The sequence below is a fragment of the Stigmatopora nigra genome, chromosome 6 (assembly GCF_051989575.1).
Source record: "Stigmatopora nigra isolate UIUO_SnigA chromosome 6, RoL_Snig_1.1, whole genome shotgun sequence".
Taxonomy (NCBI): Eukaryota; Metazoa; Chordata; class Actinopteri; order Syngnathiformes; family Syngnathidae; genus Stigmatopora; species Stigmatopora nigra.
In genome coordinates this window covers 11,582,797-11,608,764 of record NC_135513.1, presented here as the reverse complement: position 1 = coordinate 11,608,764, position 25,968 = coordinate 11,582,797, and the positions used below count along the sequence as shown (strand labels likewise).

Genomic DNA, 25,968 nt, shown 5'->3' with positions numbered 1-25,968 from the left:
TCCATCTTTTCTTGATTTGCTGATATTTAGCAATCTGTATTTGTCATACCAAAGCACGAAAAAGCAATAATAAATTATTTCCAGGCTTGAAAAAAAGCCAATCGAGTTATGTAGTGTCCAACCAATACTCATGGCGCACATTTTTTCTTAAAAAGTCAGCCTTGAAAAAGAATTTCAAATCAATATTTTGGAGGGATATACGTATCATGAATCAAAATAACCAATCAGTGGATGGTAAAATGCTGACATCATTGCGGGTCTTCTAGCTAGTTACCCTTTGACTTCTCTAGGTTCCTTTCTCCAATTGGGAATAATTTGTCACTTTACGTGAAAGAACCTTTTAAGATTTTAATTAAAGATAGATCCAATTAGTTTTTGGTGCCAATTCTGGTGGGGAGAAAAAAGGCATACCAAAAAGCCAGGCCTTTTTGCCAAATGACTCAAAAATGTTTTGCACTTGCATGGGTTTGTTAAATCCTGGAAAACTTGGAATAATTGGATACCTGTCAATTTAGTATACATTTTTCCATATTTTATACGTTTTTTGATCATTTCAAATCATGTACGCCGAATAACTTTCGTGCAAGAATTTTTTAACGTACGTTTTTGTAAAACCGAACCCATTTCAGCTCCAATACACCCCTTTCACTTTTTCACTATGTGGATATAGCGCATCAGCAAGCAATGTAACCAGACAGTCTAGTGAATTTAGTACATACTAAATTCCATCCACATTGGGAAAAATTTAAGACTTTAACTGCGCCTTATGTGAGTAAATATGTTGTTTAATAAGGGGAAGTCCAATTATTATTAAGGGGAGCAATTGGCTGAGATTGACAGGTATGTTTTTTGTTATGGGAAAATTATCATAATGAAAAATGGGAGTATTGTACTTTGGTTTTGACCAAAGGAAGCAAATTATTGACCTTTCTGGTGTGAATTAGCCCTTAGTAATGATGTGACCTCATTGAGGACAAATGAAGACATGTTCGTTGGTCTTCTTAACATGACAGAGTTGATTAAAATTATTCATACATACCCTAGGAAAGACCTTTTAGATTTCAAATGACTTTGGTTCAAAGACAGTTAAGAGACATGGAGAGAAAAGTCTACGTGTTCTGGGTTTTTTAGTTCGTTCTCCTGAAATCTCGGATCAGCAAGAACCAATTGATTCAGGTAAAAAAAAAAACCTTGATTGAAAAACAATGTGAGATATTTTTTGATAGCCGAGGTGTCTGCGAATATGCAATCATGTTTGTGTCACGGCCAAAATATCATTGATGGGATAGAGATGAGATTTGCGTCTCGAAGGGGTCTTGGATGGCGAGCCTTTGCAACTTCGCCACGGTCTGATAATCATGGGCTCCAAGTGGTCGCCCGGTGTCACACTCAATCTGTAGACGGACGGCGTTCACTGTGTATTGCTCGCTTTATTCATAGTCAACATGTTGCATGTTGAGTTTGAGGGAAAATAATGGAAATATACAAGTCGTCTGAATGGAGGAAACCTTACTTAATAGTACAGGCAGGGCTACAAATAACATTTTAAACTGGCAAACTGGGAATTTTATGATTATTATCTTGATTGTCAATCCACAATGGACTACAAAATTCAAGTAGGAAGATAATGTTTTCCAGTTAATTCTTGCTATGGAAGTATTAGTTTCAGCTCTTCAAATTTAAAACAAGCATAGCCTCTATAACACCCAATAACCACCCTTAGTGTGACATCTCCTCCTCCAGAATTCCCCTTATTACCGAGTTAATAGACCTTGATATTTCATTAAACCTGTTTCCTGAAAGAATTTGCAACTCCATCCAAGCTGCAAGAAAGGTTTTTGAAATGTGGGAGGAAACTGGAGTACCTGAAGAAAACCCATGCAATCCCAGGGAACACATGCAAACTTCACATACACATACTTCAACTTATTTTTTTGTTTAACTTGAGTATATACTTGAGAAAACTTCATATTTCATACATTGTGTTTTTTAATCCTAGATTAAGTCACCCACAAAGCACAGACCTGAAAACCAAAATAAACCAATCAGAGGCCAGTATCTTTAAATAGAAACAAGCTATATTTATTCAGAGTATTATGTATATTATTAAGGATTCACTGGCTAATTTTAGCTCATGATGACAGTGAATTAGCAATATTATAATAATTTTCAATACTATAGTAAGCATAAGTTAATTCAGTAATTTTAATAGTAGCTTTTGGCCCAAAATTTCGACCTATAGTACTGTAAGAATTGAGATATCAAATGATACATTGTGTCATGTTATTTTTTTCGGTATTGTTTGCAGCGTCCGAAAGATTTTTTTTCCCGTTTTCGTCACATACTTGAAAGCCCGCATCCGTCATCCCAAAAATAGTCCCTGCCGACGTCCACTGGGAGACAACGTGTAGCAACGTTTGATGAAGTTTTGATCCGGGAAAATGACGTGCATGCAGAAAAAAAATGAGATGAACTTTACTAAGTGATTAAAGACTACTCAAAAGCAATGACATTTTAAGAAAAAATAAAATATGAAGAGAGGCTTTTGTTGGATAATAATTGGCTTCCAATTCTGCTGTTTTTTTAGAGTGGGGAGTTGCCAAAGCATCATTAAAGAAAGTAATGTTTTTTTTTCTCTTATGCGTTATATTCATTTAAAAACAGCTACAAGGGACATCAAATTTTGACAGGACAACTATAGCATTTTTGAGACATTCTTTTTAAGTAGACTTTCCAGCTATGTAGATTAGTCACAATTATTAGTGTTTATCTGTCATGTCACATTATTGTGGAAGAAAATATAACTTTTTTTAGACAAAATTTGCAGGATTTTTTAATGGGAGATTGACTTTTATAGTCAAAGATGATTTTTGTGGCATTATGTATATTGTTTATTAGTGTAATCTATTACTTTTGAGCCTGATTGTGCTTATTTTGAACACTAACGTTAATTTATTAGAGAAATATTCAATATATGAAGTACAACAACTGTTCCCTGGACATATGGGACATTAAATAGGATTATTTGAAGAAAATTAAGCTTTATATATGATCATTTTGAAGTCTTTTAATGGCATTATGTTGTTTTCTTTTGGATATGAACGCCTTCCTGGCCCTTTATATAACTTGTATTACAGAAGTCGCATTTAGTAGGGATTTTATCATGAATAGAAGCAGAATAAAAGGCATGTTAGAACAGACAGTGTGCCACTTTATCTCAGGCAATTTTTACAGCTGCATGAAATATATTGTTTTACTGATTAATGTTTCAATTTTTTTTCTCCGATTTCTACTTGAAATTTTAACAATAGTATGCCCCGTCTTGTGCTCAGAGCACAGCAGATGGCTGAGCGAAATCCACACAGACGTACGCTTTCATAGACGCTTTCCACCGACATTCACTTTAAATGGCGCCTCAATTATTCAGGCTGCTGCGTGGGAAGATGACGTGTGTGTGTGTGTATGTGTGTGTGTGTGTGTGTTGCATTTCTCTTGCATTTGGGTTGTAGAAAACAGAAGTTTTGCTCAAGTCTTCTCGCCTCTCGGTAGCCAGTCATTACAATTAGCCACCCACGTACACTTGAGGGCACGTGCGTGTGTGTGTGAAATAATAGGCATTTTAAAAAGAGACCTAATTTTGCAAAGTCACATTAGCCCAAAAGCAGCATGCAGACAGTCGAATGTGAGTGTGCATCACATTTGCAGATCAGCTCATCCATAAAAACCTTGCCTCCTGCATGCTGATGTGTGTGTGTGTGTGTGTGTGTGTGTGTGTGTGTGTGTGTGTGTGTGTGTGTGTGTGTGTGTGTGTGTGCAGAAATTACATTCCCAGCAGGATTTTGTGGAGATAAAATGAATTTGTTTTGGTTTTGTCCACCGCATGATGATAATCATCATCCTCCTGCTCCCCTTGACTCATTTTTTCTTACCTTCTTTGAGGAGCTTTCAAATCAATAGACTTTTTTTTCGTTTCAACAGAGAACAGGAACACATGTTAAAATGAATAATGCCAGTCTCTGGAATTAATTATGTTGAATTTGTACTTTTCCTATTCAAAATGTCTTTTTTAAAAGCTGGACGATGACCATCAACAGGTTCGCTTCCCCTTCATCATTTCATATCAGCATCATTTTTCTCTTCCCTAACTTTGACTTCATTTCATTTTCTGCACCATTAAAACAGGGCCGAAGCACCTTGAGCTTGATTTTTCTAGTCTTTTCTTTAAATCATGGATGCAACAGCAGCAGGTTGATGGGAGGGGAAGCTGATGGATGTCAGCACAGATGGAAAAATGGGCAAAAATGAGCTTGGCCTAAAGGAAAAATCACACCACACTACCACCACAAACACACATGCACGTGAACATGCACCCATATACACACGCACATATAGTGGATAGCAGATTCAACCAAGTGGGGTTCTGGCTCAGTAGAGATTCTGGTAATTGACAGTCCAGGGTGCAGTATTCAGCCTTGCATGAAGTGCAGCTTGTCTTCAACAGGCTTTGCTGGGCTGGGATTGAATCTCCCCAACTATGAAGTATGCGAGAATAAGGGGGAAAAAGGGAGTCAAGTTCAGAAGGAAAAACTTTAACAAGCTTTGAAATGCACTCTGTCTTCAATGCTTGCAAACATGGGGGCTTAAATTGGGGCTTCTAGTCCGGGTAACCATTTAAAAGGAGGTTTGGGTTTCAAACATGGTTTATTGGGTTTCAAATTATACTTCAGATAATTTGTTGAAGTGACATAATGGATGAGTGTGTTAGTGCGTTGGCCTCGCAGTTCTGTGGATCTGGGTTCGATCCCCTTGTGTAGAGTTTTGCCTTGTTTTCAACAACCATTTTTAAGTTCGGTCTCTGCTATGAACTATTCTCTTTATCTAGTTTGCTAATCCTCACTTTTTTTTTGCTCTTTAACTGTCAACTAATCTATATTCATGATCATTATGTGGCTTAAATATTTCAGCGTGAGTGTCAGCAGCCATCATGTTTATCTGATGAACTTCACCAATTCTCTGCCTCTGCTTTTTACATCTTCTCCCCTTTCTGTATATTTTAATTCTTTTTGCTTATCCCCTTGGCTTTTCCACTCTGGTGTGTGTTGATATTGCTTTGATTTCCAACTGCCTGGCACTCACTCACTCACTCACTCACTCACACATTCTGTCTCTCCTGGATGCCACTATCAATATTTCATAAGGTTTGGCCATCATGTTTGGTCCAAAATCACCACATGGGTGCTTCCTTCTTGTTTTTTCCCAATGACAAACTTCACACATATTCGTCCTGCAACAAGTCACCACAGATTTTCCCAAAGCCAACACATACTCTCATAAACTCAATCATTTAGACATCTAATTACTCAAGAAACCTTTAATTCCCCCAACCTTATGTCCCTGTTCAAGTTTCCTCAAACAAGAAATTGAGCCTATGTTTTTCCTGCTAGTGTCATCAGTTAAATAAGAAGATTTGAAACTTTGAATGTGTTTTTAGTATCTAGCGTGTAGAAAAGTCCCTTAAAAATGAAAGCCTGTTTAACATAGTGTCAGAAGACATTGGGGAGGTCTCAGATTTGCTGCCAGACTGTTTAATTTTTAATTTATTGCCCGTCAAGACACTCTAAGTGTTGTTTTTGTTGTTGTGTTTTGGACCAAGGCCAGTGGACACCTATGGAAATCCCATGCAAGCATATGGTTCTATATTTTGAATAGCTACATAATTATTATAGTGACAGATGAGCATATGTGGAATGTAGAAGTAAAAAAAATGTGAATAGGTCACATACAATTGTAGTTGAAAGTTTACATACACTTGTGAAGAACATAATGTCATGGCTCTTTTTAGTTTCCAGTTATTTCTAGAACTCTGATTTTTCTCTGATAGTGTGATTGGAACAGATACTACTTTGTCATGAAAAACATTCATAAAGTTTGGTTCTTTTAATTACTTTATTATGGGTTGACCGAAAACATGATCAGATCTGCTGGGTTAAAAATATACATACAGAAGTGCTAGTATTTGGTAACATGTCCCTTGGCTATTTTCACTTCAATTAGGCACTTTTGGAAGCCATCCCCAAACTTCTGGTTGAATCTTTTGAGTTGTAGAAAAAACTGGAAACTCAAGAGATCCATGACATTATGTTCTTTACAAGTGTATTAAAACTTTTGACCACAAAAGTAACCAAGCAGCTTTTGATTTAAAACAAAATGACCTAATGATGATCAACTTTGACATCATAGGCTGCAAATATGATTTTGAATACCCGATCTCTGTACTGACTGAGGAAATATGGAATCTAAAAGCTTTTAAAATATTATCCACTTAAGTCCAACCATGGAGGATGCAACCTTTTATTAGATATCGACTATAGTGACAAATGCATAAGGCATTATTTAGGATGCTGATAATCTATGAAAGATTTAATACTGTGGCTCCCATCGAAACAAAAGTGCAGCACTGAGTAAACTTCTTTTTAATTCCTTACTTCTTTATCCATTGGTGTGTGTAAGGTTCCTTGAGGTTATCGCTTGGCAATATGTTCCGCTAACAGTGTCCACCATCACACAAACGCAAAGCCCGATTTATTTCATGTGACGGCTAAAAGAAACGAAGGGGAATGAAGCATAGCTGTTATCTGAACTCAGTGGGTGGACCCAAGACTCCAGGAGCAAATTTTTTACGATCCTTCTCCTGCCCAGTAGCTCAGCACAAACGGTGAAGAAAATAAATGAAGGCCATAAATCTAATGACAAATCTAAGATAGAACTAAAATAGCCTATGAACCTCTAAGGGAATAATGTTAAATTATGGATTAAAAATTGGAGTTGGGCATTCACGACTGTCTTATAGACACGGGCAGTGAACACTCATCACTAGGTTCATATATTAGCATGAAAAAAGATCAGTGTAAATTAAATGTGACAAATTTCCCATTGTAGTAGCACACTACAAATATAGCTGACTCTACTTTACTTACTTATAGTGTACATACTGATGATTTTGGCTCCTCTAACCCAAGATACGAGACAAAGAAAAGCAAGATGCAACCTCAGGTGTGTGTGTATATGTGTGAATTAAAAGTGTGTGTAGGCTACTTGAAAGTCGAAGTCACTGGAGATGCAGGAATCAGCAAAATGCAAATAGGATGTTTGTACCTGTGTGTGGTGTCAGCATAACCATTGAGGATTCAGCCATTGTTTATGTATGCCTCTGTTTGTGTGTGTGTGTGTGCTGAGTGTATTAAGTAATGAATCCTTGCTATATGGACATGTGTGTGTTAGTGTCTGAGGTTAGAGAACAACTGAATGCTAAATACGTTTACATATTGGTGCAACAACTTGTTGGAAAACTACATAGACTACCAATTGAGCATATTTATTAAGACTCATTAGGTACATTGTTAAATGGTCTCTTATAATAGATCAGTTCTATTTTTGGTGTTCAGGCAACAGTTTTAAGTCAATTAAAATTCAGTTTATAGTCTTTTTTGGGGATTAATGGTGTCCCAAACTGGGTGTTCGGTATTTTTTTTTTTAAGATGATATACTCATACAAGGCATAAATGGGATAGAAGTCCTTTATTTTTCAATGCTGGTTGCCAGTTTAGAGTAAATCTTGTTTGTTCTTGTCAGCAGTAGCTGAGAGCTCTTGTTTTCAGTCTTTTGGACTAATATGTTAATATCATTCATTTACCATCTAATTGAATTGTTTGACTTTTGACTGCCGGCACACAAGATTATCATAATTGTTTGCGTTTGTGTGTATGCCATTCACATACTGTGCACCCCCACTTAACTCCCTTCTTGTACATAAATATTAGAAGAATGCAAATTTCTATGAAATGATTGCACTCACAAAAACTGGCATCCTCCAAAGCACTTATTTGAAATGACTTGCATAAAAAAAAAAACTTTTGTTATGCAGTGTTTGACGATGGCATCAAAGACTCGTGTGCTCTTAGATGCTGAATGTTGTCAGAAGGATGGTTGACAGGAAATGGAGTTTTAAAGGTTGCAAATGTCAACATAGTGACCTCCTGGTATTTGTGGGCTAGCGTTCTGAGCTTGCTTGCCCACTCGTCACACCCTCTTCTCTTTTGTTGCTGTTTTTTTGGGATGCCCCGTAGTCTTTGCCATCTCGACGCCCACCACATCCGCCACCTAACCCGCTGCCCCCTGCCAACGTTTTGGCTTGGGGCTCAAGGGAAGTGTGCCAACATGCTTGGCCAGCGACTATTTCACAGATATTTGAGCTATGCAGCAAAGCGGCTTCGAACAATAAGACTTTTTCATTTTGAGCTTTTATAAAAATGAAAAAAAGATTTTGACATTTTTGTTGACACTTCTTGACTTAAAAAATACAAACATAACTACTGAATACTCATAAAAACAAACTAACCTAAAGAAATGTGTATTTTTATCAGAAAAGAAACAAATATTCAGCATCTTGATACTTTTTTCATGATGAGGGGAAAACAGGAATGAATAAAACAAAGCAGTCAGTGGTGACTTAATCATGCCAGATGGTGATTTTGTTGAATGGGGGTGCTGGAGCATAATCTGTGGCCAGTAGGATTGGGCCTATGGGTCTTTTGGAGGCAAACCTACTCACTTTTTAAGAGGAATTCATGTAAAAAGTTTTTTGTAGATTGCACTGGAGCTCTTTCTAATATAAGATGGTGTGCTAATTACAGTCACTGGTGGCCTAAGCTAACAATGTTCATTTGTCACTGTCTCATTGATCACGTTCATAGATTCTCTATAGTGCAGTGTCAGGTCCAATTATAAGTGGCAGGCATAGAGTCGTGAGACTATGTTTTTAGTCTTAGATTTTCCCAGGGTTATTTATCATCTTTGTTTAAAGACTGGCGACTATTTGTCAATTGTTATAAAAGTCCAATTCTTTAATTGGAGTTGGCTATTTTTTACCAATTTGATTTGTGGTGTCACGACACAGTCTAGAACACGTTGAAACTGCAAAAAATCAAACATGCTTGACCTTCAGCGCTCCCGTTTGACTTAAATGTGACGAGCTGTGATGAGTCACGGCCCAGACAAACCGTGTCTGGACACAGGCCAAGCATGACAACGACGACAAGAGTGAGATGCATTCTAAATGTGCTCCGCGCTTCTCACTCAAGTGGCTGTTATTTCCTGAGAGGTGCGAAAATTACCCCCCAAAAAATGGATAAAGCACAAAAGAATAGATGATGACACAGTGGAGGAGTTTTTTCAGTGATAAAAGCTGTAAAAGGATGTAAAATAGCATTCACAGACTTTGCAGTCTAAATCATACAAATTTTATGGGTAGTGGTAAATAATTGTTCTTTCATTTCATTCAAGAGGACACTGAGGAAAAAGTACTGAAATAAAAAGAAACATTTCTGTAAAATAGAAGGATTTATTTCAGATGTGAGTTCGTAGCTGGATATATGATAGTTTAAGAGATAGTGGATGCAGATTAGTTAGTTCAGTCGGTTAAATTAGCCAATGAAAATGAGTCAGTAGATTAGATATTGTGGACTAAGATGATTAGATTTTCTTTTTTGAAACATTACAGATTAAAATGATTTAATTACATGGGGTATCTTGACCTAACAAGAACATAGTTTATGATTCTGATCATTTGGTTGAATCAGGTGATTGACCAGTATTAGATGACTCATTGGACGCTTCCAAGAGCTGCTTAGAACAGTCCACAAAAGAGCACAGATTCAGCGAATTCAGTTTAGTCAGACGACAGGCTCGAGTTTGTGGAGTCATCAGAATGATTCTGTTGGAAATGGAGGACTGGCTTAAAATAGCGGAGTCCTTGGAAACAAACTCAGATGACTTGTTCACTTACGCAAGTAAATCGACTCACTAGAAACAAGACAGACTAATTCGTTCTCATTTGGGGAAATTGATTTAGTCGAGACAAAACATTCCCTGAAAACACCGAGATTATTTATGTCATTGGATCGGAAGACTTGGTTGAATTTTATGACCAACATTGCTTATTAGATTATATCACAAAAATCTTCATATGCAGTGATTCTCTAGAAAGAAATTGACTTGAAACATAAAGAAAATAACCGCATAAACAGAATAAGTATCGTAAATTGGGGTTTTTGAACACTGATAAAATTGCTAATTTTGGTTCATTGACCCAAAAAATATTTAATTTAATCATAGAAAATAGTAAAAATGCTTGAAAGATATCCATCCTCCTCAGTTAACAATAAATTTCATGTATTATGTTGATTTGATACTATTTTTTTTATATTTGATTACTTATTTATGTGACCACTTATTCATATTGACTACTTATCTATGTTGACAACTTCTTATGGTAGTAAAGTTGGATCTGGTGGTGTCCCATAATAAGAGCACAGCAGGTGACGGGATGAAAATAAACACTTTGCATATTGAAATGACGAAAAAACTGTACATATTTGGCATCAGGAGTGGATAAGCTGTCATCGCAGGTGAAAGTCTTTGACAAAACAACAACACCAAGGCGCTTAATTGGACCAAAAGGGATTTGAATGGTCACACTCAGGCAGCATGCCTGCATAATAACAATGCTTGACTCACACTTACCTCATGTTTGTTGGCTTGTGTGTGTGTGTGTGTGTGTGTGTGTGTGTGTGTGTGTGTGTGTGTGTGTGTGTGTGTGTGTGTGTGTGTGACAAACTATAACTGTTGCATAGTTTAGTCTTTGAAAAATTTTGCAGATATAAAGAAAACTCTCCAAGATAACAATTGATTAAGTCTAATGTATTTTACATTGTTATCAAATGATGATGGAATCACAAGAGTGAGAAAATTAAAGAGATAAATAAGCAAATATAACGAGAAAAAGAGGAATAAATAGATAAAAATGTATAGGTGTATTTTGGCATTTTACATTTTGTCGTGCAAATGGAACAAACTAAACAAAATGACTTTTTTGAAGTTTACAGCTTTAATTAGCATTGGTTACATAATTAATGAGTCTAATTTGAATTTGTCTGTATTTAGGATTGTATTGTTGTGGTTACTTTTTTTTCGTAGAGTTTTTATAAATATCAAAAGCAATCTACAATGCAAATATCCATTTTTTTGTTTAAAAGTATAACCACACATTTCAACAAGTATTTGAATATTTTTAGCTATCTATTCCCTCACTATTTCATCTTTGAGATATTTTGTGGGGGGAAAAAAACGTTTTTCCACACCCCTGCTTCCATCCCATAATATCCATCTCCTTCCCCGTGATGGATGTTGGTCTCCAGTTGACTGCCGAGTGCAGCGCTGGATCAAAACATCATTTTGGCTCATTTGTTTTGGCCCGATCGAAGCGATGCTTTCTTTCTTTGCACGTCATTTGTTTGTTTCATTGCACAGAAGCTTGTTTCATTTTTGGGGTAGGATTATTTTTTTCCTGTCATGCACCTGCCAGATACCCTTTTTATGTCCTCTTCTTTGGCTTTTGTTGGAAAATCTGCTGTATTGTTGCATTTGAGGTTATTTTGCTTGGTTATTGTTCACAATGGTGCTGATCATCAATAACTGACAAGCTTTTTGAGCATTTGCATTGAACGTCTGTAAATGATCAAATACATTGTTGCCCTTTTTCTTTTTTTTTGTACCCTGTGGATTATCATTTATATCTAGGCAGAAAGTAAATTAATGATGTGACACATACTGACAAGAAGAATATGTTTCCCTTTAACCATGGCTCCCTCACATTGAATACACACGAAATGTGTTTGCACATAACACATTTTGCACTACTTTTGCTTGTGAGAAAAGGTCTGAAGTTCAAAGTGACCCGGTTCATGAGTTTTTCCATCAATTGTTTGGGAAAAAAACAACTTTTCTTGGACTTGAGAGCAAAAACTTGAACATATAAAAAGCACAAGGAGCAGCAATAAAAAATCCATTTTCAAACTAAACATAAAGACTTAAGACTAAATGCTTTTAAGCTTCCTACATTTATGTTCTTACACAATTAGAAACACCACAGAGGGCATATGGCTCCCTTTGTGGTAATGGTTACAATGCATTACTGGAATGCAAATTATGATTGAACATAAAGAGAAAAATAACAGGCATTAATATGCAATTCTCTGTGAAATTGTGTGCATTATACAGTAAGATTAGTGTATTTTACGGACTATAAGTTACACTTTTTTCATAGTTTTTGGGCCTGGGACAAATGTTTTTTTCCTCTATCTGGCCAACAACAGCCTGTTATGTTGTTTTTAAGGCTATAGATATCTGAAAAGTGCCATGCTAACAGATGCCTACATAGCCTGTTTTTCTCCATTTTCCTGTTGTTGCCATGTTTGTCTGTTTTTTTCCGTTTAAAAAAATTGCCCTGCCAAACTTGTGTGCAACTTTTATATTTTTCCTCTTTGTCATGTATTCTTTGGCTGATGCGATTTAGAATCTAAAAAATAACAGTAACATTGACTTTTTCAAAAATCCAAAAAAACAGAATAAACCTTTATATTTTTTCAAATAATTTCCATTGTGCACTTTTGGAATTGTGCCCATAATGAACAACAGACAAAATAAGTCCTCACCCTTACATTTTTTCCATGTTTTTTTTGTGTCACTCTGGTTTACTTGTAGACCTTTTGTTTATTTCTATTATGCAAGATAGATTTTCCATATTTTTCCCTCCTCCCCCAGGGCCTTTTTTTTTCTGGTTGCCGCATTTGCCTGACCACTGCCTCATAGTGTTTTTGTGGTCAGTAAGCTGACATTTACTCATGATTGTAGTCCCGCCTTCTTCTATACCCACTCTTTGTCATGCTTATGCTCCTGGCCACCCTAACCTTTACTTTTAGGATATAAATGCAGATGGCATAAAATAAAGAAAAAAAACGTTCACGTCACCGTTGACCTTCGTACGTGCCGCCATTGACATTCTCCCGAGCGAGAGAGAAACTATTTCCGGCTTTTTTTTTTTTTGCAGCCCGTGGGAAAATGTTTGCACGGATCAACTGTCGTCATGAGGTTAGCATGAGATGACAGACGGGAAGACAGGCAGGAGCAGAAAGGTTCGGACAGGGGGGGTGGTGATGGGGGGCGCTGACAGAAATGGAGATGATATGGTATGTTATCTCATCAGTTAAAGGGGGAGTCGACTCAGACTAGTTTCTTTTATATTGGAAGGTGAACATCTAAGTATTATTTCCTTATATGCGTGAATGTATGTGACATTTCTTTTGTATACTTTGCATAGAATTACTAGCCTTTTGGTGAGTTTTGTGAATTATTGACAAGGAATTATTTCATTATAGTAAGTGTTTGACAAGGCTGCATAACTCAAGGGTCTTTATATTAAAAGTAGGTTACCTGATTTTCTTTTTTCCTGAAGGTTTGTGGCTAAAACATTGCTGAATGACGCATGATTTCATACCTGTCAACCTTGCCTAATTGCTCTCCTTATTAATGATTGCAATTCCACATATTTAATGTTAAACTGTACAAATGCAACGTGGGACATATTTGCTCATATAAGGCAAACTTAAAAATCTAAAATTTTCCCCAACGTGGACATAGTTCCCTCTTTTGTATGCACTAAATTCAAGATTGTATGATACTGTCAGCTTGACGGTCTGAGTACATTGCTTTCTGACACACTATATTAATATAGTGAAAAGGTAGACCTTTGAAAGGGGGATGCAGGCACAGATCATGCTTAAAGAATGATAGAATAGCAATCAATAATGAGGATTTAGTCTGTTACACGTGACAAAATGGTTAAAACAAGATCAGTTTTACAAAAAAACGTGCAAAAGTTGTTATACGACAATTTGAAATGATCAAAAACAGTATAAAATATATGAAAGACATATTCATAGACAGGTATGTGATTTACTTCTTCTATTGAATGACATACAAGCTTTTATTTCAAAGCAGTACTATAGTTATATACGAGGCATGACAGTTGTGCACTCGTGTTTACTGTTTTCAACTCTTGTGATTCACTGAGTTATGGATTTCTGCTGTGTATTGCCCCCAGGATCAATCTCAGCATCTTGATCAAATTATGTTAGTACGTTTTACACGGGTTGATGTTATTTGACAGGATAAGTCAAATGAGGTCTACCGGTAGGCCCCACTTTTATCTCCATATCCTCAGTGAGGCAGACCTACAGCTTGTATTATCTGTTAGCGTCTAATTTGCCGTGCCTAATCTGCTTTTTGGGATTCCTGGATAAATATTAGGACCTATTTGACCAGGAGCCTCTTTTCAATTAGACGTGGGTCGCTTGCACTCTCTGCTTAATTTCACTCTACAATTGATTTGATTTTATCTTCAGCTTCCAGCCTAGTGCTTCAATAGCATGGCGGCCATCAAACTTTTATTAATAACTGCTCCTCTGTCTCCTTTTCTTTTTCCTCACTCTTCCCCGACAGCTTCTGAGACTCTCTTTCTCGCTTCTGCTGAAAGAAAAGAAGACATTTTTGAACGGAAAAGGAGTGGCAAAGCATGCCAATGGAGGTTCTTCGTAGTGAAGTCTGTTATTGAAGAGTGAACATCAGATTCAAGCAGATTCCGAAGCAAAAGGTGAGTAATTTAGTAGTAATAATGACTAAATAATGACCCTAATGTTCACACATGCATTTATTTTTTACCATCTATCTCTAGTGATAGGCTTAAGTGCTGTCAATTTTTCTTAAAATCATTTATCAAGGATTTTTGGGTGAAATAACAAATGGTTTTGATTCTGGGAATATGTCCTGGTAGGAATTTAGATCCTAGATAGTCTTTGTATGATTAGATTTTGTTGAAAATCAATTGTTTTTTTTCTGAGAGAGATTAACACAATCCATAATCCACATTTTTTTGTCATATGAACGTTTTTTTTCCCAGTAACATTCACTGACAGCTGTCTATGACATTTTTTGTCATTCTTTGTCATTCTTTCACTGTTATTAATGAGAACCAAGCTAATTTGGGACTTTAAAGACTCATTAAGATCACACGACTCAATGTGAAGAAGCAAAAATCAGACAAGCAGGCACTTAATTTATTATTGTTTTTTTTTTCTCTTTCTCTCTGTCGCTGAGTGCTGCCTGTCAGATGAAACATTTTTGTGACTTTACTCTTAAATTTCATTCCAATCTTTTCCTGGCTAAACGGGCTTCTGTAGAAGTCACAACAGGAAATGAACACCTGCCGATTAAATACTTCAAATCCAGCACCTTTGAACTGAAAGGATAAGAAACAGCAGTGAATTCACTCTCATCTAGTTTTCTGCATAGAAAGGCAACTGCCTCCATCTAAACCCGACATGTGCAGAAAAAGTGCAAACTTTGGTTTAAAATACGACATTTAAAAATGCAAAATATGAATTTGACATCATCAGGACAAACTGTAGTTAATTCATGCCTTGTTTTGCTTCTGGGGAGGCAGTTTAGGATTTAAAGACAGGTAGAAAACTACTGTTTGGCAGTGATTGGTCGAGACATAAAAATCTAGGAGATCTGTTGTAACAGAAATGTCCGTATAGAATCTGTATTGTGTCTTTTGTGGGTTTTTTATATATGAAATATGCTTTGCTGGTGGTAAATTGAAACTGAGAAAGACGTTTGTGAATAGTTGGGTGCTAATTCTCCAGGGATAAGGCCACTAGTGATTGATAATATGCAGTCTAATCATGACTAAATAGTTTAGATTTAAGTAGTTGGTACACCTTTTAACAAGTCACGTATTCTGCCTACGTGTGCTTTTTTTAATTTGTTTCTTTTATTGATAGTTTGTCATGTCTTGTGCTAATTAGTCATTTTGATTGTAATACTGTTTATATTTGTATTTCAATTATTTTGGATTAATTTGGAATGTTGTTACCCTACCCAGAGTAAACCTTTCATCTGAGAATTATAATGCGATTTAATACTTAGCTTGATGATTTATACCAATAACATGCATAGCTGCGCATGAATATTCAATGAGAGATGGATTTTATATATCCGCCCCAAAGGGTTAGAGTAAATGATCGTCGCTGTAATAGGTTTCAACAACTAGAAAATTCTCTTATCGTAATATTAATGATTATTACATACGTATTTAACTTCTGGTGATACAATCTAGTGATTTACACAGGTATGCGTAATTGAGGCCAACCTAATTCTATGCATAGATGGACTGCTGTTAAAGCAGTAGGGAAATGGGAAGTAAATTAAATTTGCTGCAAGACTATTTCCAATTAACGTAAGAAGCAAAACTACCCAATAATTTAAAAAAGCAGACAAATAGATGAATTAAATTGCTAAATTAAAGATTGATTCAATTTGAAATGATACAAAGTCTTAATTATTTGTATCTGTATTTTGATGACTACATATGCAAGGCAGTTTTTGGGATTTTAACAGAAAAATTGTTACCCCTTACCCAATTTAACAGTATTAGTCTTTATTTGCATTATTTTTGCCATTACGATTAATACCAATTTGTGTGTAAAAGTTATTTTTCTTTTGTTCAAGCTATTTTGGTTAGTCCTTGATTTGTCTAATTCTCATTAATATATGACAAACAAAAATATCCGTTGAGTTAAATCAAGGCCCACCTCATGGGAATGGATGCCGCCATGCTGTCTCCACTGCGTCGTGTTAGTTGTGCTGCTGTAATGCTGACTGCGATTGGTGTGGGGGCTTGTATGAAATAGGGGTGGAGGGGGGGGACAACCTCCCCCCGTCCCGGAGCGAGAGGCCAAGCTACCGAGCAGAGGCATTAGCCATGCTAATCTCATTAAAGCGGACCCGTGAGTGAATCCTGCGGGAATGTGCCAGAGACGGATGAGCCGCTTTATTATTGAAAAGGTTCAGGGATGCGGCAGCCGGACTGAAGAGGAAAAGACAGAGACAAAAGAGAAGTGCAAAGATGGTCAAGGAAAGGATGAGGGTAGGAATATAAAGAAGGGATAGCCATATACTAAGCAGTTACTAGATCTGTATCTTGATAACACACATTAATGATGGGGTAATATTTCACTCTATTAACGATACATTTCCACCCAAGAATGATGTGAAATGATTTTAGTACTTTAGTGATGAGATAAATTTGACTCGTTATGGTACATGCTATGAATCATTTCCATTTTATTACATTAAAAGCCCTCTGGTTAAGTACAGTACAATTCGCTATATTGTAATTTGGTTGCAATAGTATCGTATAGGTACTAGAATTGTGTTAAGAAGTGATTGGAGTAGGAAACATGAGCATCATTTGCTTCAATTTGAGCATGATATGTTGCTATTAACTTCATTTCCAAAATGATTCCTTCAAAGTATGGTGCAATTTGATTTTATGTATTTCTAATGTGGTATGATATGATGTACCAATATTATTTAATACAGTACTCCAGTTAGAACACCATTCAAATAATTAAAATTACAATATTTGCTTTGGATTGACTTCAGAAACCATATGAAACAACACACTTACAAAATCTTGCCATACATATTAAAATTCACTCAATAATACTGCGCAATGATTTCTAAAAGTCTAAAAATTGTTCATGCAAACAAGCCAAGTTTGACTTCTCATTCTTGGGTTCTACCTTTTGTTCTCCTTGTCCATTAAAGTCCCAACTCAACCTTTTCTATCTTTGTAAGTCTCTTGTGTGTTTGACAATTCCTGTCCCCCTTCTTCCTTTGTCTGCTTTGTCTTTTTGACGTCGTCAGTCTGAATGGGTCCCGAGTGTGTTCCATTGGTATCTAGACAACCTCCTCAAGCGACACCTTCAAAGACAAGCAAGCCTTTTCCCTTCTCGCTCGCCTTCATGTCGACTTCAGGATGTGTGATGGCATTTTGAAAGTTCGCTGGAGACCAAGGCGACATTAGACATTGAGTTATTTTAGGGTGCATTGGTTGAAGCCAGGCTGCTGTGTAGATAGAGCTGATGGATAGATACCCCTTTATTGTATACTACAGACCAGCCCTTGTTTTTGGTTGATACCACACAGAAATATGTCGCAAAATACTTATTGGCATTACAGAAATGGTCTGATGCATATTTTTTTAAACATTTTGTGTTCTAACCCATAGCAATTAAAAAAAATCCCTGAGAGAGTGAAGGATTTGGCTAGTTTTCAGCAATGGAAGAGCAAAATGCAAGTGATTTTGGATTGTTTTCACCTGACTATGATAGTATAGCTGTGGGGCGCTTTTTGTTTTGCACTTTAATAGGCAGCAATTCTGCATTCAGTTCCGTTTTCTTTGAATGGAATGTGTGACTTTGCGGTTAGACTCTAGTATACCTCGGATTGTAATCTTCCGGGAAACTAGTGAGACAATAGACTGAAATAGAAAAGATTGAACTTATGTTATTGAACTGTATGTGTGTTAACCAGTAGCGGAATACCTTTTGGTTGTGAAACCGTAAAAGGCACTTCAGTATCAGTTTATGGAAAACCAAAAGCATTCATTACTGTCAAAAAGAATCTTTTCTTGACATTTTTTTATCTTCATTTAATTAAAAAATTAAGCGACTATTCACCAAAATGTCAAAATATGACCTCCCTACAACAATCTCTTTGCACTTTGACCTTGTATTCAACCAGACACTAGTTGCTACCTGGTCACGTCTACAGCTGCCACCTTTTTCCTCAGATGGCGACAAAGTAGTTAGACACTTGAGGCTGTCAAGATGCGACTACACGATGAATCATTGAATCAGACAGGATCACATTGCTGGCAAGGCTTGATAGTATCAAGACAGATGCATAGACCCTCTTCAACAACACTTGTTAGAGCCTATCCCATCTGACTAAGGGCAAAAGGCGGACTACTCCAAATCAAATCAATCCCAGTCAATTGCACGGTGCTTAACAGAGATGGACAACCATCCACACTCACTTTCACACTTTAACTGAGGGCCAACTGATCTCACGTTGCTTTTTGCCAAATTCAGCCGAATGCACCACTACACTGATTACTGACTTCACCACACATTACGCTAATATTTTTCACCCTATTTAACATAGATAGTGACAGAATTCTAATCAAGACTTAGTACAACTCGTCTTCAAAGATAACAATAGCATTGCTGTAGAATATTACAAAAAAAAACCCTACTGATTCTTAGTGGTAGCTGAACCTTACTGCCTTTTGTATACATTGCAGCAGTTTCCCATTGAGTCTTTATCTCATTTATTTTTCTCTTTCTCTTGGGACCTCACAGACTCAGTTTCTTCTAGTGGCAAAGAGATAAAGACACACAAACACACACACACACAAGCCCATAAAACCGCAGTGTTAGTTATGTGCCAGCTACAATGGAAAAGCTTACCAAGCCCCACGGTCCACATGAGATCAGGATGGATCACACTCTGCAGTCCACCACTTTATAGACATACACACACAGGCACGTATTTGCGATAATATTTAACCGAACTTGTTGCAGCGAGCACACACACCATCTTTTGATGGTTGATACTTCTGTAACCACCACCCAAAACAAATATACTGTTTCTTGGGGGTCTTTTTTCACTCAGTTTGTGGGTATGCAGAACTGTGGTAGTCAAGTGTGGGTCACACAAGTCATAGAGTTAGACTATTGGTCGATATATAGTAACAAATTGGATGTGTGTGTAGGGCTTGTCACACTATGAGGCAAGAAAAGCTGGCCTCACACCCCAAATTGGCACTCTACGAATGACACACTGCAAGAGGTGTTTGGCAGGTATGAATTTGAGACCCTCGATGTTTTGCTACTTGTTTGTCAGGCTAAAATTAGTATTCTAGGCAAGTACATCAAAACTGTCATGGAAATTTAAGGCCCTGTAAATCAACATCGGTGGACGTTCATTAAAAAACCAAGAGCATGAGAATCTAACTAATGTGTACCTCCAACCATGTCTAATTGATAAATCTTTGACCAGATAAGGCTGGTAAGATGACAAAAAGGATAACGAAAGGCCCATAAACCAATAGTTTTCTCTGAATAATTCATCAAGCCAGAGGTGTACCTGTATTTACACACGTTAGTTAATCATACGGGTTGGGGAGCTTGATTAACAGCTCATTTAGGAATTCAACCAGGATCCTATTCAATGATTAACGACAAGCTTCTCACATTATTGTTGATATAAGCAAATTTTTCGCTGTGAAAAAGCCTGTGGCTAATATTTCAAAATCAGACCAAACAGCAACCTACTATGAGCCGTGCATTAATTTACCATAGCGCTTATCCTCACAGGGGTCATAGGCGGCGCTGGAGCCTATTTTTACAGTATAACAATACAATATTACAGTAATATTTATTTTTACAGTTGATTGTAGAAGGGTAGTTTTAATGCTAAACCTGGTTTTACCATTTTCTGACAATTTTAATCCTGATTTAGATTAGATTAGTTAAATTTTATCCAATATAAGTACCCAATACACTTTTCATGGCATCGGAATATCTCTGGTCCTTTATGTACTTTTAAATGTATGTGTGTGTGTGTGTGTGTGTTTAAAAAGATACAGTACAATTAAATCCAGACAGGGACATATGCTTTCTCCATTAAAACGTGTGTGTGTGGACCGCAAGATAGGGAGCTTCATTAATATTGGTCATTAACAAGCCTCGAGGACACACGACACGAACACCGCCACATTAAATGAGACACTAAATAGATAATTCCTTATTCATTTCGACTCTGCTACTTTGGAGAGCATTAATTCACATCCTTTACATCGTCTTTCTTATGTTGCATTCCAGGTACGACGACAAAAGGGAAACTATGACAAAGAAGTAGAAGTTTAAAAAGTAAAGTGTGGAAAAGTTTTACCGTTTTTTTCATGCCCGTCTCTCGAAAAACAAACTTTCAACACAATAGTTTGACAAATTGGATGACTCAGTTTATTAATAATGACTAGATTCAACTCCATTACTGAGATGATATGTTTTTTTTATACTTTTGCCTAGTTTTTTTGTTTCATTTAAATGTTCACGTTGCTTGTGATTAAAACAGCCCTCCAAGTAGTTCACAACATGGTTCAAGCGTAGCCATGGTGACAGATGCTACGCAAGATACTGGTTTCCATGGCGCCGAGCACAGCCTGCTTTCCTTCCAGTGTGCTTTGACGCCAGTGGTCTAATGTTCAAATTGTGGAGCAACAAAGTCCAACTAGTGCTAAAATCAGCACGACACGTCATTCAAATGACGGCATGCAAACCTATGCGTCAGAAAGAAGTGAAAGTGTTGAAATTGGGATGTTAAAACAAAGTTATTGGTTTGATTTAGGGTTACAGGTTAGATTTTGAAGATAGAGTTTGGAGTATTTCAAGGTTTGGATTGAATTTGAAACTGGAAATGTGTTCAGAGACTAAGTTTAGGGTTTGACATGTAGATTTTGGACGAAAGATGAGATGTTTTTTCAAATTAAGGCAATGTTAGAGTTTGAAATCAGATGTTTTAGTTTAGAAGTCAGGTTGTATATTATTCCTGTGTTTCACATTAGGGTTTTAAAGTGGTTTAAAGATGTTTAGAGTTGGAGGCCAGAGCTCAATTGAATGTTTCAAACTAGGATTAGTGTTTTAGTTAGTATTGTTAAAGCAGGAGTGTCAAGTTTGTGTCAAGTCTACAGTTTAATATCCTGGGTCAGCATTCAAAAGAAGGATTTAGGTTGTTGAAAATCAGTAAACTTTAGCTTGTAACCTTTATCTACAACTCTGTCTTTAAATCCAAAATTGAAATCTTATTTTAAATCACAAAATCAGCCTCGAAAGCTAAACCTTAGTTTGATTTATACTACTAAAACATATTATTTTTAACATCAGAAGGATTTAAATGATTGTGCTCTTAGCCACTTGAGGCCAGTACCAGTGTGACGAATTAATCCTGGTCATTATTCAAATATTCCCACACATTACGCCACACTATTTTCTCTAGGAGAACTCTTCCCCAAGCAACCTTCTACTCCCAAGTGAGCCCCCCTTCTGTCATGACCTCGTTCCTCTAGAGGCCAACGCTCTTGGACTGGGTCGCTTCTTTTAGGCTGACTAATTGGCTGCTTGGCATGGCAGATGACTTTTAATTTATTTGGACGGGCTGCTAATTGGAAGTCGTCGGGACGCAACCAGTTTCCATCACCAGCTTAGCTCAGGGTTGGAGAATAAAGATGATTAAAAAAAAAGTGAAGAAATGAAGAGTCAGGTGGGATTTCAAACTCTAAAGGCCACCGGGTTATAATGCTAGTGGCCAGGCAGCCAATTATAGGGCTTCATCTGTTAAATATGAATCATAAACAGTAACTTTAAAGTTTTGTAACTTAGTTGGAAGTAATTAAGGGTTAAGTTTGCAATTATATAAACACAAATGTGGATTTTGGGCCGCAGTTCATTGGTCAAATTTTATTTTTAAGTTTTTAACCAATGAATGCTTGAATTTGGGGATTTTTCCAATGGATATGTTCCAATTTAGTTTAGTTAAACAAGGTTAGTATATAACCTGCAGGCCACAGTAATGTTTTATGAAATATGTAACAGATAGTGTTCTTATGCTAATGTGGTCAAAGCAGTTCTGTGAAGAACTGCTTGTCACGGTTCATGGTAGGGCGTGTAAAGATTCAGGTTTACCAGGATTGGCAGTCAGGTGTTTCATGCAAATGAGGCATGCATATTACCTGAAGAACAATGAAGAGTAACACCCGTAAGCCAGCGTGTGGGTGAGCTTGTCCTCTTTATGCATGATGTGCTTTGAATGGAAATTGCATGCGCGTCTAAGGGAGCATGTATCGACCGCATTGCATTCACTGGAAGTAATGATCTCCTGACAAAGCAGAACGCCATCTTGAAGCAGGTTAGAAATGAAGACAGAAGAAGAGGAAGATGCCTTTTATTTACATCCAAACAATAGAATGAAAACTAATTTCCTTACATGGGGATCTGATCATGTATTTCCAATGGCTCTCTGAATAATCTTGTCAAAAACAGAGTCATCAAAGACACAGACAATTGCTGCCATGTTTTGTCAGATGGAGGAAACTGGAGTATCCAGAGAAAATCACGCATGTCCAGAAAGAACATGTAATTCCACTCAAAAGGGTCAGAACGTGGGATTGAACCCTCAATCAAGGAACTGTGAGGCCAATGTGCTAACCACTTGACCACTGCGCCACTTAATAGAGAGTAGAATCATTTTTTTTACTTGCACACCAATAAAATAACTGCAATCTTTGCTAAAAGTTTGGCTTTCAAGTTGTTTTTAAGCACTAAATTAGCAATTCAGTCTTTGGTTTGGACAGGTTTGGACTTCAACTCTTGAGTAAGGATTTCAAATCAGGTCAGAATTTTAAAGTAGGGTTTCAAATTAGTGGCCAACCAAGCCTTATGACGTTGGCATCCTTTTCGCTTCATCCTCACTTAAATTGCGGGAAGTGTGGGTAACGGGGCGTGATGAGATGAGAAGAGAAGAGACCAAGGAAAAGATTAAAGACCAGGGTGTTGCTCGCATAAGACAGGAAAAATGTGTGATAGGAGAGGACAAGTGGAAGAGGAAAGCCATGCAAGGAAGATGAAAGGAGAAGAATCAATGAAGGTGAATGAACACAAATTGATGGGGGGCACTGGGTCACATCTGGTCTACCATCCCACTGAACTTCACTGCTTTTACGTTGGTCGGCATCGCTTCACGATCGAAGCACAATCATGCTGTCGAAAGCATTTTGTGCCTTTCAAATGCTTTGCTGGCAACTTTTTTATCTTGTTGGGGGGTAGGATGAGAAGGCGGACTCCCATTGAAGTTGAAACAATTACGTTTTTTTTAAAAATTAAAACACATTTGGTTCTTAGATGAAACCAACATATTGGATGATAAAACAAGACTTTTCAGCTTAGTTTAAATACATGTTTTCATGAAAGTAGTAGACAGTACCTAGTATAAATTACTCTATAAAATATGGTTGTAGAAAGTATATAAGTATACAAATCAGACATATCTTGAGCCTTTAATAAAGGAGAAAATGTTTAAAGTGATAGGAGGTATGTGGATCGAATTCAAGATTTTCTTGATGGGAAAAAACACCAAAAAAATATATTTCAAAATAAATTAGTTGCCCCAAAATGTGAAGTGACACTTTATCCCACCGCCGCCATCTGTTTGCACTTGAACCAGCAAAAGACGAAAATACAAAGAATAAAAAGATCTGATGCTGGTCCTTTTTAATTAATGCTCTGAGAATTTTAGCGGCGTGCAACAAATAGCCAACGACAGCAAAAGACTGGGATTTTTTTTACAATCAGGTCACGTCCAGTCAGGAAAAAAAAAACAGGAGCATTGCTCATATGAAAGCCAATCACAGATGGCCATGGAAAATGCAAATGTTAAATAAAAAAGAATGGAAAAAAGATATTAGCATATTGGGAGCATTCAGAGTGACATTCACAATGATGGGCCTTGATAACAGTCAGATGTAACTTTAATGAGTGTTTTTGTACCTCTTACCCCCCAAAATAATAACAATAGAAGTCCGTCTTCAGATTGAATTTGAACAAAACAAACAAATCTCAATCTACATAAGTCACTCTCTACATTTATTATCACTTTGTCTGTGTAATCTGTCCTTTCAGCATTCAATCCCTGTAATCCCAACTACAGATGGATGTTTCCATTCTGTTTCTGCAAAGAAGAAAGGCATACAAAGTTTGTCTTCTTACACACTCCCTCTTGAAGTGAACAATCAAGATGAGCACCCTACGCTTTTATCGCCTCTCGATCAATCTTTGATTACCATCGCAAAGCTCTTTGCCTTAATGGGAATTCATTTTGTATCCAGTCCCTTTCTCTCTCTCTCTCTTTCTCATCCCTTGGTTGGCTGGCGAAGAATGCGATATGAAGGTCTTCCGGGATTTCAAAACCACAGAACAGGAAGCAACCAAGAAGAAATATGGATTGGAGAACACATCAGAGGATTGCTATTCTTTCTTGTGTTTTTTTTCTCCAAACAAATCTCCGTCGCCATCTCGCCTTTCGCATGAGGGCTCCTTTGATCCGATGGGTCACTGACAGCCAAGCCTGATACGCTCTGTGCTTTTTCTTTAAGGCCTCCCAGGTTGGCTTTTAATGAAGTGACTGTTTGATGCAAGGTGCTACAGAATCAAACCAAATAAGGACATAATGAACTGCTGTCGCCTTGAATGTGTGTGTGTGTGAGAGTGAGAGACTGTTGATGTCAACTCTTTCATGCATACATTTTTACAAATTCCCCCAGGAAAGTTATTTTTTTTTTGCTTTCTTGAATGGAAAAAACTTGAAGCTCACTTTCTCATGCTCCTTAGGTCAGCAGAGAAGGTCTTGAAGGCCCTGATGGTCCGCCACTGTTAAAAAGTTAAATTACCCTATCTGATATTTAGGAAGTTTAGAGTCAACTCACTATAAAATGCCAATCCATGTGAAAATGAACCATACTATAATGCATAAAAAACATGGAAACCATATCTTTTATTTTGGTGATGTGTCATCATAGAGTGATTCTTGTTGTTGCTCTGCCTGTCAGCTCAGTTTAGCCTTTGCTAGTATGTGAAGAAGCCTCTGTCTGAGTTTGAGCACCCGTTGTAGGAGGAAAATTGAACTCGTGAGCCTCCCCGTTTTATTGGACAGACCTTTTGTTAACCGGTCATCTGGCCTGGCTTTGACACTCAGGCTCTAAAATGGAAGTGGAGTCAGATCCAATTGGACCGGACGTCTTGTAACTCTTTCACAAACTTGATGTATGGCAATCCTTGGACTGATAAATTGGCTACAAATGTGAGAGTGGAATTTTACCATCAATTGGCTTAGTGGTTTTTAACTAGCCTTTGGGAAACCTATTCTGACATTTCCTTAGAATTATTTTCAGCGCATTATTTTATTTTTAGGAAATAATGTTGCAACTAATCAGGGATATTGGAACCGCGATGATTGTGGTAACGAGAAAGCTTCATATTCATTTTAAACATGGAAACACTGCAGTGCTTGATAAATGATTGTTACAACTTTTTACAGGCTTGTCAAGTA

General features: G+C 37.1%; 1 protein-coding gene across 1 annotated transcript in view; it reads left to right on the top strand.

The window, feature by feature from the left end:
* LOC144198456 (protein phosphatase 1 regulatory subunit 29-like) overlaps nucleotides 1-25,968 on the top strand; it is a 60,224-nt gene that overhangs the window by 6,882 nt on the left and 27,374 nt on the right. The window contains exon 3 of the mRNA XM_077719481.1: nucleotides 14,398-14,548. The gene's annotated coding sequence lies outside the window, so the exon portion shown is untranslated. The remainder of the gene's footprint in view (nucleotides 1-14,397; nucleotides 14,549-25,968) is intronic.